Genomic DNA, 14,503 nt, shown 5'->3' on the forward strand with positions numbered 1-14,503 from the left:
GGGCTCTCCTATAGTAGTACCAAAACATTGAAACACGGTTTTCTCAAAAGTGAGTTTTACAAGTTTCAAAGCAGAATTACTTTCCCATTGTTTCCTCAAATGCAGTGGATGATATACAATTTTGTAGCTCTGAGTCTTTTTTTTTACATTGGATAAAAGTAAGAAACTAAAATGTTGCTACATAAGACCGAATCCAGGTGGTGTGTCACATACGTTGTCAGTCAAGGGTTAATTTGACTTGTTTTGTACACTAGAGGGCACTATATGTTTGAGTCACTGGTCGCAGAACATATTCCAGTCTGTGCTTGCAAAACAGTCCTGTTGTCACGTTCTGACCTTTATTTCCTTTGTTTTGTATTTATTTAGTAGGGTCAGGGCGTGAGTTGGGTGGGCAGTCTGTTTGTTTTTCTATGATTTGGGGATTTGTATGTTTTGGCCTAGTATGGTTCTCAATCAGAGGCAGGTGTCATTATTTGTCTCTGAGAATCATACTTAGGTAGCCTGGGTTTGTTTGTGGGTGATTTTCTAGGTTGATTGCTTGTGTCATCACAGTTCTCATTTAGCTTCACGGTCGTTATTTGTTTATTGTTTTTTGTATTCAGTGTTCAGTACTTTCTTTAATTAAATATCAAGATGAACACAAACCACGTCGCGTTTTGGTCCGCCTTTCCTTCAACAGAAGAACACCGTGACACCTGTAGCGTAGCATCCGCTTCATCTGACCACTTCTGTATCGAGCGAGTCACTGGGACTTCCGGCTTTAGTTTTTGCTTGTAAGCAGGAATCGAATTATGGGAGGATAGAATTATGGTCAGACTTGCCAAATGGAGGGTGGGGGAGAGCTTTGTATGCATCTCTGTATGTGGAGTAAATGTGGTCTAGAGTTTTTTTTTTCTTCCTCTGGTTGCATATTTGACACAAACATTTGGTAAAACTGATTTATCTTTTCCTGCATTAAAAGTCCCCGGCCACTAGGAGCGGTGTTTCTGGATGTCACGAACCGGCTCAAAGCCTGTAACAAAAGGGAGACAACGTGGAGATAAGGAGTAACAAAATATATATTTATTAACTAAAGCAACTAAGGAAAATATACAATGGTGTGTGTAATCAGTAATCAGTAGTGTAAGTGAGTGTTTTGCATGCATGAATGTGATAATGCAGGGTTTTGAAAGGTGCTAAAGCAAACAACCAAAAACCACCAAGAAACACAACAAAAAAAACTATCAAAGTGTCTACATGGAGAGAGTCTCCTCCATGAATGGGGAAGTGGTGTATTTATCCTGGGAAACACCTGGGCCCAGGTGTTTCCCATGTAGCTGACGACCCTCCCAACTCCGCCCACCAGCATCCTAATAAGGGAACAACAAAGAGAAAATACGGCAGACAAAGTGGGAGGGTCGTCACATTCCCCCCCATAAAACCGGGGACCAACAAGGACCCCGGAACAAAATACCAACCTCTGAGTTCCAAATTGACACAGCTTCTGCGCCACAAATTGATGAGGGGTTACGTGTTCACACTTACAATTTGCCCCAGCCAACCTCCTCCCCAAACCTCAGCAAACTTCGCACAGGAAGCAACATTTAAGAGGAAAGAAGAAAACAAGACCAGGAGGGAACAGACAGGACAGAGAGAACATGACAATACGAAACAATGGTCAGTCACGTAAACATTTAGGAACAGGGTGCACGAGAGAGCGCATCAGCAATCACGTTTGCAGTCCCCCTGATGTGCTGCACATCGAGATGGAATGATTGTAAAAATAAACACCATCGCATTATCCTCTGGTTTGGACACATCGTGGACCTCAAAAAAGTGAGGGGGTTATGGTCGGTGTAGACCACAATAGGTACTACCCCCGACCCGACATACACTTCGAAGTGTTGTAGCGCCCAAATGAGTGCTAGCGCTTCCTTTTCAATAACTGAATAATTCAACTGATAATTGTTAAACTTTTTGGAAAAGAAACAGGCCTCTCAACCCCAGACACATCTGCTTGCAGAAAAACTGCACCTGCCCCCACATGACTAGCATCCACCTGCAAGGTAAATGACAAATCCATGCGAGGAGCAGCCACCACCGGAGTTGAGGTAAGCAACCTCTTTGCATCTTCAAAAGCGTGTTGACAACGAGTAGACCAAACGTAAACAGCCTTAGCTTTCAGCATATCGGTCAAGGGAGCGACCACAGTAGAGAAGTTACTACAAAAACTACGGTAATAACCAATCATGCCCAAGAAACGCATCAGTTCCTTTTTAGTAGTTGGTGATGGAAAAGCATCAATAGCCACCACTTTAGCCCGAACAGGACGCACTTCACTCTGTCCAACCACTTTTCCAACGTGTGTAACGGTTGCCTTAGCAAACTCACATTTAGCCAGATTGATTGTGAGGCGAGCCGCAGCCAGACGTTCGAACAAGGCTTGAATACGGGACAGATGTTCTTCCCAAGTATCTGCATATATCACTACATCGTCCAAATAAACAGCGCACCCGGTCAGACCGGCGACAACCCTGTTCATAAGTCGCTGAAAAGTCGCAGGTGCATTACGCAGACCGAAACTCATAACCGGATACGAGTACAGACCAAAGGGTGTAATAAAGGCAGAGATTTCACGTGCCCTAGTCGTCAGTGGCACCTGCCAATAGCCTTTTAACAGGTCAAATTTGCTCACAAACTTAGCTGCACCGACTTGATCAACACAGTCCTCCATCCGAGGAAGAGGAAATTAATCTGGCTTTGTGACACTGTTTACCTTACGGTAGTCCGTACAAAATCGGTTTGTTCCATCCGGTTTACTGACCAAGATACAGGGAGAAGCCCAACTGGAGAAAGAAGGCTCTGCTATCTTACTCTCCAGCATGTGCTTGACCTCAGCATCCAGACAACGTAGTTTCTCTGAAGAAACTCTATAGAACCGCTGACGAATGGGGTCAGCATCTCCAATGTCAATATCATGTTCTATTAAGTTTGTACGTGTAGGTGTATCAGAAAACAAACCTGGAAATCTCTGAATCAGACCAACCATCTCTTTCCGCCCATCAACAGGTAGGTGAGTGAGAAGACTGTCTAAGATATCCAGTGTTTCTGAATTGTTCAATCTACCCAATATACAAATCGTCAGGACCAGGAACATCTTCCTCCTCATGCACAGATCTAGCACGACAAGAACCCAAGGAAACAACGGTATCAGCCAAAAGAACAGGTTTAGCGTCTTCTGCAGAATCCCACTGTTCAGTCTCAGAGGAACGTGCATAATAGGGTTTTAACAGATTTACATGGCACAGCTGGTGTGCTTTCCTCCGTTCTGGAGTGGCCACCAGATAATTTTGCTCAGTGTACTGGTGCAACACTGTATATGGACCTTGAAACTTGGGTTGAAAAGGAGAACCAACAATTGGCAGCAGAGCAAGAACCTGGTCACCCGGACTAAAGTGACGAGGCTCAGCTCGGCGATCAAATATGCCCTTCATCCTCTGCTGTGAAGATGATAACTTCTCTTTAGCCATTTCACCAGCGGCATACAGCCGTCGCCGGAAATCACACACATACGATAACAGGGACAGAGGAGGCTCGGGAGACTTCCAGTCATCCTGGAGAACAGATAAAAGTCCACGCACCCTATGTCCAAACACAAGGTCATTTGGTCTGAAACCCGTGCTCTCCTGTGAAACCTCCCTAGCGGCTAACAGTAACCAAGGCAACCCCTCCTCCCAATCCTTATCCATCTCAGTACAATAAGCTCTCAACAAAGACTTAAGAGTTTGATGGAAACGTTCCTGTGCTCCTTGACTTTGCGCGTGATAGGCGCTAGACAAATTGTGTTTAATATGGAGCTGTTGAAGAACCTGACTAAACAGATTAGAGGTGAAATTAGATCCTTGATCACTCTGAATGACCTTAGGGATTCCAAACAATGAGAGAAACTGAGTCAAAGCTTTTAACACAGATTTAGTTGTGATAGATCGGAGAGGATAGGCAGCAGGAAACCTAGTGGTCTGACACATCACAGTGAACAGGTAACTAACTACTACCCTTTTTAGAACGAGGCAGGGGACCCACACAGTCAATAATCAGATACTCAAAAGGTTGGCTGAGTACAGGAATAGGAAACAATGGTACCGGTTTAATAGCTTGATTAGGCTTACCAGTTAATTGACAGGTGTGACAAGTTTTGATAAAATCAGAAACATCCCTCTTTAATCTAGGCCAAAATAAATGTGTTACGGATACAGGTATCCTGTGTCTGTTTCTTTTCTCTCCTTCTCCCCCCACAGGTGAAAATCACTCCCCAATCAGTCAACAATCATTCATCAATCAGAAGACACACCTCCTCCTGTTTCCTACCATATCACAGCTCCTTTCCCTTGGTTTAAAAACCCCATCAGTTGTTTGCTCTAGAGCTCAATCTCTCTGTAAATGCCATGTTTGTAGATCTCTGTGTTTCACTCTCTGTTAATTAACCTCTCTTTTGTTTGAGCACCTCCATAGCACTTTGTCATCACCTGTGAGTATTGTTTTTGGTTATGGTGTTTGTGTTTGATTGCTGGTGGGAAAAGGGGAAACCAAGACAAGTCGCCCATGGGCATACAATACCCGTAGGTAGACTTTGTTAAATACACTAGTTAGAACTGGTGTATTTTTGGTTAGTTAATTAGCTGTTGTTAAAGTAGGCTAGTCTGGCTTAGGGGTGTTTTTGAATACTTATTGTTTCTTTCCTTGGGTCCAGCTCAGCCCCTTTTCCTGCTCCCCCCATTACCGTGTGTTTATAAATAAACCTTGAGTTTGACGGTAGATTTCAGTTGTCGTGGTTATTTCGTTCACACTTTTACTTTGTCACAATTATAATTTGCATGAGTTATGTTACGGGTCTCATTACCATCCCCCCTAGACTTTCGAGCCAAAAGGGATTCGTAACATAAGTGGGGGCTCATTCGGGATCTGTCATAACTGACACCCATGCCGCTCATGTAGATTGTTGTAGTGGTATAGTTCAGTGTTAAACGTTATAGCTGAAGTAGCATTAGTGTTTGCTATTTTTTTGGGCTCTTGTGAAGTAGTGTAAGATGGCTACTTTTGATTTGAAGTCCTTTTTGGATAACCCTTCGTGGGAGGTTTTTGACAAATGTCGTAGAGTTGACTTAATTACCTTGGCTGACCATTATTCAATATCAATTTCGCAGAGTTTAGTTAAGGCGGAGGTTAAACAGCTAGTGTTAAATGTATTGTTGGAAGAGCAGGTGCTTGTGTTACCGCTGCCTGAGTCTACTACCCCTGTAGGGGATGTTGCTGCTCCTGTAAGCCCATTGGTGTCTGATAATGAGGGCGAGGCTAAAACACCAGCCACATTGTCCCGTTTTGATCCACTCTCCCCACTGTCAAACGGTGATGCCAGGAGGGATGTCCGTTTAGCACAGTTCCAACTAGAGGTGGAAGAGAGAGCCCAAATTAGGCGAGAGACTCTCCAGTTGGAGATGTGTAAAATTGAGGCAGGAAAAGAACGAGAACAGCGGCAGATGACATTAAAAATGCGCCAGATGGAACTGGAGGCAGAGACAGCGAGGCTAGCCTCCGGTCCTACTGTCACTGTTAGTGAGTCGTCCTCACCTGCTGTGTCCTCAAACACGTTTGACATTAGTAGGCAGATTGCCTTAGTACCTTTGTTCAGGGAGTCGGAGGTTGACTCCTATTTTTGTGTATTTGAACGAATAGCTGTTGCATTGAAATGGCCTGAAGAGGTATGGTGTCTATTACTTCAGTGTAAATTAACTGGTAAAGCCCAAGAGGTTTTGTCAGCGCTACCTCTGGAGGACAGTTTGAATTATGAAGTGGTCAAAGCTACTGTTCTTCGTGCTTATGAGCTTGTACCTGAGGCATACCGACAGAGATTTAGGTCTCATAGAAAGTCTTCTAGTAAGACTTATGTGGAATTTGCTAGAGATAAGGGAAATATGTTTGATAAATGGCATGCTGCTAGTAAGGTAACTGATTTCAACTCCCTCCGGGAGTTAACCTTGTTGGAAGAGTTTAAAAATTGTTTACCCGAACGCGCTGTAGTTTACCTAAACGAACAGAAAGTATCCTCCCTGGCAGAAGCGTCTGTGTTGGCAGACGAGTTTGTGTTGACGCACAAGAGTGTATTTTCGGCTCATACTGAGAGTAGAGCCACTGAGTTTTGTTATATAAATATTCATACACATAGCTCATATAAACAAAGACATTCCGTCGTAAGAACACATACACCCAGCCATAAGACTGACCCCCTCTTCCTTATATAAACACACATCTCATCTCCCTCTAACTGGCCGGTCCCAAGAGCAAAGCACTTTTGCTGTGCACCAATGGGGCCCGCTCTGGCTAGAGCAAGGCCCGCCTCCAACCCTCCGACCAGTCAAGAAGACCGAAACGACAAGACTCCACCTACTTTATTCTATGTATAAAAATGTATGTAACCATTGTATAGGCCTCTTTTTCACCTGGCTCCTTGCCGAGTTATGTGAACTAGGTCCGTGCACGTAAAACTGCGGGACAAGATATCTCTGACTCATTAAAACTGTCTTTTGTTACAACTGAAATCCACTCTGTCCAGCGTCCGTGATTTGGTCTCAACTCTCCAGTATTTGAACACTAACAGTTTCCTACCTTTAGCCCTAGTCGGCCAGCAGTAGTATATCAAGCACGCCAGAAGAATGAGCGTCCCTGTTTCTATTGTCATAAAGTAGGACATATGATTAATGATTGCTTCCTGCTTAAACGCAAACAAGGGATGCCTCTTCGTGCCAAGCCGCCAACAGGTGTTGCTCTAGTTCGTACGGTTGTGAGGTCTGCAACAAAACAGGTGCCTCAGGGTAACTGTAGTTTGAAAGTCTCAGTCCCCGACCGCAGTTATGAACCATTCATTTGAAGAGTTTGTGTCCCTAACGAATGACGAAGCGTCTCAGCGTCCGGTTAAAATCCTTAGAGATACTGGTGCGGCGCAGTCGTTTATATTGTCTGAGGTGTTGCCCTAATCTGATGATACATACTGTGGTTCCAGTGTGTTAGTGCAGAGTATTGAAATGGGTTTTGTCCCAGTGCCATTGCACTTTGTGAAGGTACACTCTGAGTTAATCAGTGGAATATTCAGAGTGCGGGTACGTCCTGTGTTGCCAGTGAGTCTCAGGGTGCGCTTGAAAGATGGCATCAGACACTGAAGTCTATGCTACGTAAATATTGTTTGGAATCTGAGAAAGATTGGTATGAGGGAGTTCCTCTAGTTTTGTTTGCTGCTCGTGAAACGGTGCAGGAGTCCCTAGGTTTCAGCCCGGCTGAACTAGTGTTTGGTCACACAGTAAGAGGACCAATGAAAGTCCTTAAAGAACAGTTCTTGTCCCAAGAGTTGTGTACAGGAGATGAGAATGTGTTGGACTATGTTAGTCGCTTTCGTGAGCGCCTACACCAAGCTTGTGCTCTCGCAAAGGAAGCTCTGTCTTACTCACAGAGGAGCATGAAAAGACACTATGATAAAGAGGCTGTTTCTTGTCCACTACAGCCAGGTGACCAAGTACTGGTGTTATTACCTGTTCCAGGATCTTCACTGTCAGCTCGTTTCTCTGGTCCTTATTTAATTGAAAAGAAAATAAGTGAAACTGACTATGTGCTTCAAACTCCTGATAGACAACGCCAATCTCGTGTGTGTCACATTAACATGTTGAAAGCTTAGCACACCCGAACCATCACACAGTTAGAGAGTTCAAAAACTGAGGAAGGTACTGCTGTCTCCTCTGCTACTACTGCTATCATAGTGGACTGTCATATTGATGATGTTGATGGATTGGAGTTGCGCAATACTCAGCAGCGGTGTGTTAGATTACCCAACTCAGAAATGCTGCTGTCTATCCAATCCGGTCTGGTTAATTTAACGGAAGGACAGACCGATGATATTGTGAGGCTACCACAGTTTTCCATGTCTCTTTAATGACGTTCCTACTTGCACAAATGTTGGAACATGACATTAATGTTGGAAATGCTACACCTATCAAGCAACACCCATATCGTATCAACGCTTCCAAGAGGAAGATAATGAGGGATGAAGTGAGATCTTTGTTGGAGAATGACCTGGCTAAGCCAAGTTCAAACCCTTGGAGTTCTCCTTGCATTCTGGTTCCTAAACCTGATGGTACGTCCAGGTTATGTACGGATTATCGAAAGGTCAATTCTGTCACAATGCCAGATTCGTTCCCGTTACCCAGACTGGACGACTGTATCGACACTATTGGTGCTGCTAAGTATGTAACTAAGTTGGACCTCTTAAAAGGTTACTGGCAGGTTCCGTTAACTTCACGTGCTTCTGAGATTTCTGCCTTTGTGACCCCAGACAACTTCCTACAGTACTCAATCATGGCTTTTGGGATGCGAAATGCACCAGCCACTTTCCAACGACTGGTTAACTCCGTATTAGCTGGCGTTCCTAATTGTAGTGCATACCTTGATGACCTAGTGATTTATTCGTCTGAGTAGTCAGATCATGTTGACTCTCTAAGGGTAGTGTGTGAACGGTTGGCAGCTGCTTCTCTAACCCTGAACTTAGCAAAGTGCGAGTTTGGGAAGGCGCGCCCTGTTGATGCCAAGGTCTTGGCTATAACTGCATTCCCTGCACCTACCACCAGACGAGAGCTACGCCGCTTTTTAGGGATGGTTGGCTACTACCGTAGCTTCTGTAAAAATTTCTCTGCGGTAGTTGCTCCATTGACCAATTTGCTTAGTCCGGCTAGACCATTTGTGTGGTCCCCTGATTGTAAGAGAGCTTTTGAATCTGCGAAAGCACTTATGTAGTACACCTATACTTGCTGCTCCGGATTTTGAACAACCGTTCAAACTTGAGGTAGATGCTAGTGCCGAGGTGCTGTTCTACTTAAACAAACTATGCGACAATAGAACAAGAAGCTCTTGCTTTGTTGGCTCTGCAATACTTTGAAGTATACATTGGTTCCAGTGCCCTACCAGTGATTGTGTATACTGACCATAACCCCTTAGTTTTTCTCCACCGGATGTACAACCAGAACCAGCGCCTTATGCGTTGGGTGCTGATTGCACAAAATTATAATTTGGAGATCCGCCACAAAAAGGGTTCTGATAATGTGTTGGCAGATGCTTTGTCTCGTGTGTAAAAATGATTTTTGTATGTTTTGGCAAGGTTGACTTTATTGTTGTGAGTATTAATGGTAATACTGTGGTCGCAATCCCTAGGGTTGCTCTTTTAAAGGTGGGAGTGTTATGGATACAGGTATCCTGTGTCTGTGTGTGTATCCTGTGTGTTTATTTTCTCTCCTTCTCCCCTCACAGGTGAAAATCATCACTCCCCAATCAGTCAACAATCAATCATCAATCAGAAGACACACCTCCTCCTGTTTCCTACCCTATCACAGCTCCTTTCCCTTGGTTTAAAAACCCCATCAGTTGTTTGCTCTAGAGCTCAATCTCTCTGTAAATGCCATGTTTGTAGATCTGTGTTTCTCTCTGTGTATTAACCTCTCTTTTGTTTGAGCACCTCCATAGCCCTTTGTCATCACCTGTGAGTATTGTTTTTGGTTATGGTGTTTGTGTTTGATTGCTGGTGGGAAAAGGGGAAACCAAGACAAGTCGCCCATGGGCATACACTACCCGTAGGTAGACTTTGTTAAATACACTAGTTAGAACTGGGCGGACCACCCACTGTATTTTTGGTTAGTTAATTAGCTGTTGTTAAAGTAGGCTAGTCTAGCTTAGGGGTGTTTTTGAATACTTATTGTTTCTTTCCTTGGGTCCAGCTCAGCCCCCTTTCCTGCTCCCCCCATTACCTTGAGTTTGACGGTAGATTTCAGTTGTCGTGGTTATTTCGTTCACAATTATAATTTGCATGAGTTATGTTACGGGTCTCATTACCATCCCCCCCCTAGACTGTCGGGCCAAAAGCGATTCGTAACAAATGTCTTAATGCGATTGTAGGTTTTCCTCACCCCCATATGTCCAGCAACGTCGCTGTGGGAAGTTTCCAACACCAACTCACGAAGCTTAATATTAACTGGTACAACAACCTGACTAATTGCCTCCCCCAGAAAACAACTATCATGAGACACCCACTTTCTCATCAGGACATCCTCTTGGAGAAAATAGCCATGGGTGACATCTCCCAACTGTTCTACAGGCACAATTTGGTCACGCAACTCTTCTAACGTGGGGTCATCCCGTTGCGCATGAATTAGATCTGAACGGGTTACAGATAACGGAATAACAGGGAAAACAGGCGCAGTGACCAATTCGCCACGGCTCATAGAACGTGTCACTGCACACGCAGAGAACACCTCTGGGAAACTCTGTACACTCATCAGGAATCCCAACAAATGACGGCTTAGTGGAAACCACTAGAGATGGAAACACGACAGGCCATACACGCTCACCATAACCAAGTTATTCCCAAGGATAACGTCGATACCCTCAATAGGCAACAAAGGACGCACCCCCACAACAACTTCACCCTTCACCAGCCCACAATCCAACATCAGTTTATGCAATGGAACTGACAGAGTTCAAACCTATTCCCCTAATTAGAACACTATTCCCCGAATCAGTCTTAGCAGAAAAGGGTAACACAGATTCCAACACAAATGATTCAGAGGCACCTGTGTCTCTCAGGATCTTCACTGGCACTAGGTCTTTACTTCCTAACAGACACAAAACCTTCCATAATGAAAGGTAAATAGTCTGGATCAATATGGACTTTCACATTCTCCTGGGCCTAAGGAAATGAGTCATGAGTGAACTGATGTGGAACAGGTGCAGCTAACGCGGTAGGCTTGGATTTAGCGTAAGCACCCTTTGACCTGAGAAGTGGACATTTGTTTTTCCGATGACCTGAACCTTGACAGTAGTGACACTCCTCGTTGGCGGTAAGCCTCAGGGACCAATTCATAAATCTGTAACACAGCTGTTTTAACTTTATCATAATTGGCACTGTCGTGTACACTAAGAGCTGAATATGCTTCCTGCGCTTTACCAGTCAGCACACACTGCAACATTAAAGTGCGGTCAGAATCAGGCCAACTCCTAGCGTCAGCAACACACTCAAACAACGAAAAGAATGTCTCGGTATCCCTTTCATTAAACTGAGGCAATAACCGTAAGTTCCCAACAATATCAAATGTCTCTGGGGCACGACCAAAAGAGGAACTACCCCTAGGTAAATCTGGATCACCTTCCCAAAACAAACTCTCCCCTGAGATCTTTCCTTCCCTAACCAACTCTATACGTTCTTGTTGCAACTTGATTTTAGCACGCTCCATATCTTGTTTAAATGCCAATTCCTTTTCATACTTTACACGATCATGCTCTAACTTCTCACGATCATTTTGCCGATTATGCTCTAGCTGTAACAGAAGCAGTTATTTCTGCTGTTCAAAAAGAAGGCTACTAGGACTAACCGATGGAATGGCCATTGTAACGTTATGGGGAGACGACAAATTCTCAGCAGAGGCTGGCCCAGTAGTAACTTCAAGAACTTCAACCTAATAGAATTCTTTAGACGTTTATCACTAATCTCAACCTTGTAGTGTTCAGCGACCTTCAACAGCTGTTCTTTAGTACCTAAATCTAACAATTCCTCCGATGGAAAGCGAATTAATTCATCTACATAAGACGCCATAGTTACAAAAAAAAAATCTCGCTCTTCCCCTCTGCTGAACACACCAGACCACAACCCGAGAATTGACAATCACCCTGAGCACCACAGAAGAGAGATGAGATACGGAGCTTCCCCAAAACCTACAAAAACTCAACACTAGTCTTCGTGCGGATTTGCGGTGGGAATTTACACACTGTAGCCCACTGGCAAGGGAAAAACTCCCCAGCATGCTGGCAAATTCCACCAAGCCATGGATGTGCCCCTGAGACAACTGCTCAGTCCACAGACACCACACAAAAATAAAACATTAACCATGCCCAACATATTCCAAAAAATGAAACATGTCGCTAAGCCTATCAGGGGAAAAAGGCTATAGCTCCAGGTAGCACGTTCCACTACCCTACCCAAATATCCCACCGAGGTACACAGCCGATAACTCACCTCAGACTGATGGCCCAACAGAAAGTAGAACAAACGTTTCCAGGCTAGGCAGGGCCTGGAAACTAACCATTATACTCTCTCCAACGCAGCACACAACCCAAGCAACAAAGGCAACCAATACTGGACCTATCAAACAAACAAAAAATATGCAAACCAAATACGTACCTCCACGGTCTCCCAACCCAATAGTTCAAATATTCCGGACAAGCCCCCACTTGTCACAAACCGGCTCAAAGCCCGTAACAAAAGGGAGACAACGTGGAGATAAGGAGTAACAAAATATATATTTATTAACTAAAGCAACTAAGGAAAATATACAATGGTGTGTGTAATCAGTATTGTAAGTGAGTGTTTTGCATGCATGAATGTGATAATGCAGGGTTTTGAAAGGTGCTAAAGCAAACAACCAAAAACCACCAAGAAACACAACAAAAAAAACTATCAAAGTGTCTACATGGAGAGAGTCTCCTCCATGAATGGGGAAGTGGTGTATTTATCCTGGGAAACACCTGGGCCCAGGTGTTTCCCATGTAGCTGACGACCCTCCCAACTCCGCCCACCAGCATCCTAATAAGGGAACAACAAAGAGAATACGGCAGACAGAGTGGGAGGGTCGTCACACTGGATTACCATTTTCTGTTTTGCTTATGGCCTTACAGAGTTGGTTGAGTGTGGTCTTAGTGCCAGCATCGGTTTGTGGTGGTAAATAGACGGATACGAATAATATAGATGAGAACTCTCTTGGTAGATAGTGTGGTCTACAGCTTATCATTAGGTTCTCTACCTCAGGCGAGCAATACCTCAAGACTTCTTTAATATTAGACATCGCGCACCAGCTGTTATTGACAAGACACACACCCCCACCCATTGTCTTACCAGACGTAGCATCTCTATTCTGCCGGTGCGTGGAAAATCCCGCCAGCTCTATATTATCCATGTCGTCATTCAGCCACAACTCTGTGAAACATAAGATATTAATATCCCGTTGGTAGGATAATCGTAGGTCATCAATTTTATTTTCCAATGATTACATGTTAGCAAGTAGAACGGAAGGACGTGGGAGTTTACTCGCTCGCCTATGGATTCTCAGAAGGCAGCCCGATCTGCGTCCTCTTTTGCTTAGTCTTTTCTTCACGCAAATGACGGGGATTTGGGCCTGTTCCTGGGAGAGCAGTATATCTGTTATGAATAATGACTAAACAATATCTACATTTTAAATAGAACTATAACTAAAACATACTTTTTTATTTTTTATTTTATTATATCTGATTAATAATATGAATTCATAAGGAAGGGATTGTGGAGCATGAAACAGGGGGTAATTAAATAAAATAAATACCTTTCCAGCTAGGTTGGGGAGGGCTGGATTGTTGGTTTTAAGTAAGCAGAAAGGATCGTTAACCTATGGTTGAACCGACTCAACTTAGCTCTGGGGTGTTTTCCTAGGTTTTCCATTATCTGGAGCTGTCTGCTGAATAGTGATAGATGAAGACTTCAGAAGTTTAATCTTGATTTAACTGTGTGTCTGAAGTGAGCGAGCGAGGGGGTGGGAATAAACTTTTGAAATGTTCTGTCCTGGTCGATAGGTTTTAAAATGTCCTTCCCCCTATGTTGTCATATTTTGTATATAAACTTTTAGTGGTTTCATGGCAGCGCGCTCCGAGAATAAATACTATTATCTAATTGATATTTTATGCATATAAGAATCTTACAAATTCTCAAAATAGACTAAGTGAATTCAATGAATGAAAACATATTGGAATTACATTAACAATATCCTTCTCGTCGGACTCGTTAAAGGAAAAGCTTCTGCCAGTTCCGGGGGAGTAATCGCTATTCTGATGTCCAGAAGTTATTTTCGGTCATAAGCGATTGGTAGCAGGTGGTGACGTTTGCGTGTTACACTCCCGGGCGAAATGTCCAATTTCTTACAATTAAAACATTTTATATTTTTCTTTTGACTCACCTTATCCACTTCTCGACTTTATTCCTTTTTCTACCTCTATTATACCTCCCTCGGCTTCAGCAGGATTCACATATATGGGTGGTGATTTCGCAGGTAGCTCCTGCAGCCGTATTCTCTCAACCACTATTTCATCGACTGGATTACCTCTGTATTCTTGGTATATTCGAGAAGGATATAGTTTGTTACCCTCAACTCCACCCAATTGGTTAACTTTTTCATCTGCGGGAGCGGAGGGCAACGCATCTTGGCTCTTTTTAGACTTACTACTATCTACATCCAACTCTTTTTTTGCTTCTGAAAGCCAAACTCTGGCTGTGTATAACCCCTGTTTATTCTGCTTTTTCAATTTTTTTCCACATTCCTTATGTATCTGTTTTATAAGTGATTCCAGCTTTTCTACATTTAGACAGCCATCAAAATCATATTTCTTTCTCCATTTTAGACCGAAATCAATGTTT

The 14,503-nt window shown here is 43.6% G+C and overlaps 1 long non-coding RNA gene across 1 annotated transcript; it reads left to right on the forward strand.

Moving 5' to 3' along the window:
* The first annotated feature begins 774 nt into the window (after positions 1-774).
* On the forward strand, positions 775-11,943 carry LOC149975752 (uncharacterized). The gene is made up of 2 exons (XR_016487787.1): positions 775-4,235; positions 9,266-11,943. It is a non-coding gene; the product is annotated as an uncharacterized LOC149975752 (long non-coding RNA).
* The last annotated feature ends 2,560 nt before the right edge of the window (positions 11,944-14,503 follow it).

The sequence above is a fragment of the Oncorhynchus mykiss genome, chromosome 17 (genome assembly GCF_057628025.1).
Source record: "Oncorhynchus mykiss isolate SJ-2025 chromosome 17, ASM5762802v1, whole genome shotgun sequence".
Taxonomy (NCBI): Eukaryota; Metazoa; Chordata; class Actinopteri; order Salmoniformes; family Salmonidae; genus Oncorhynchus; species Oncorhynchus mykiss.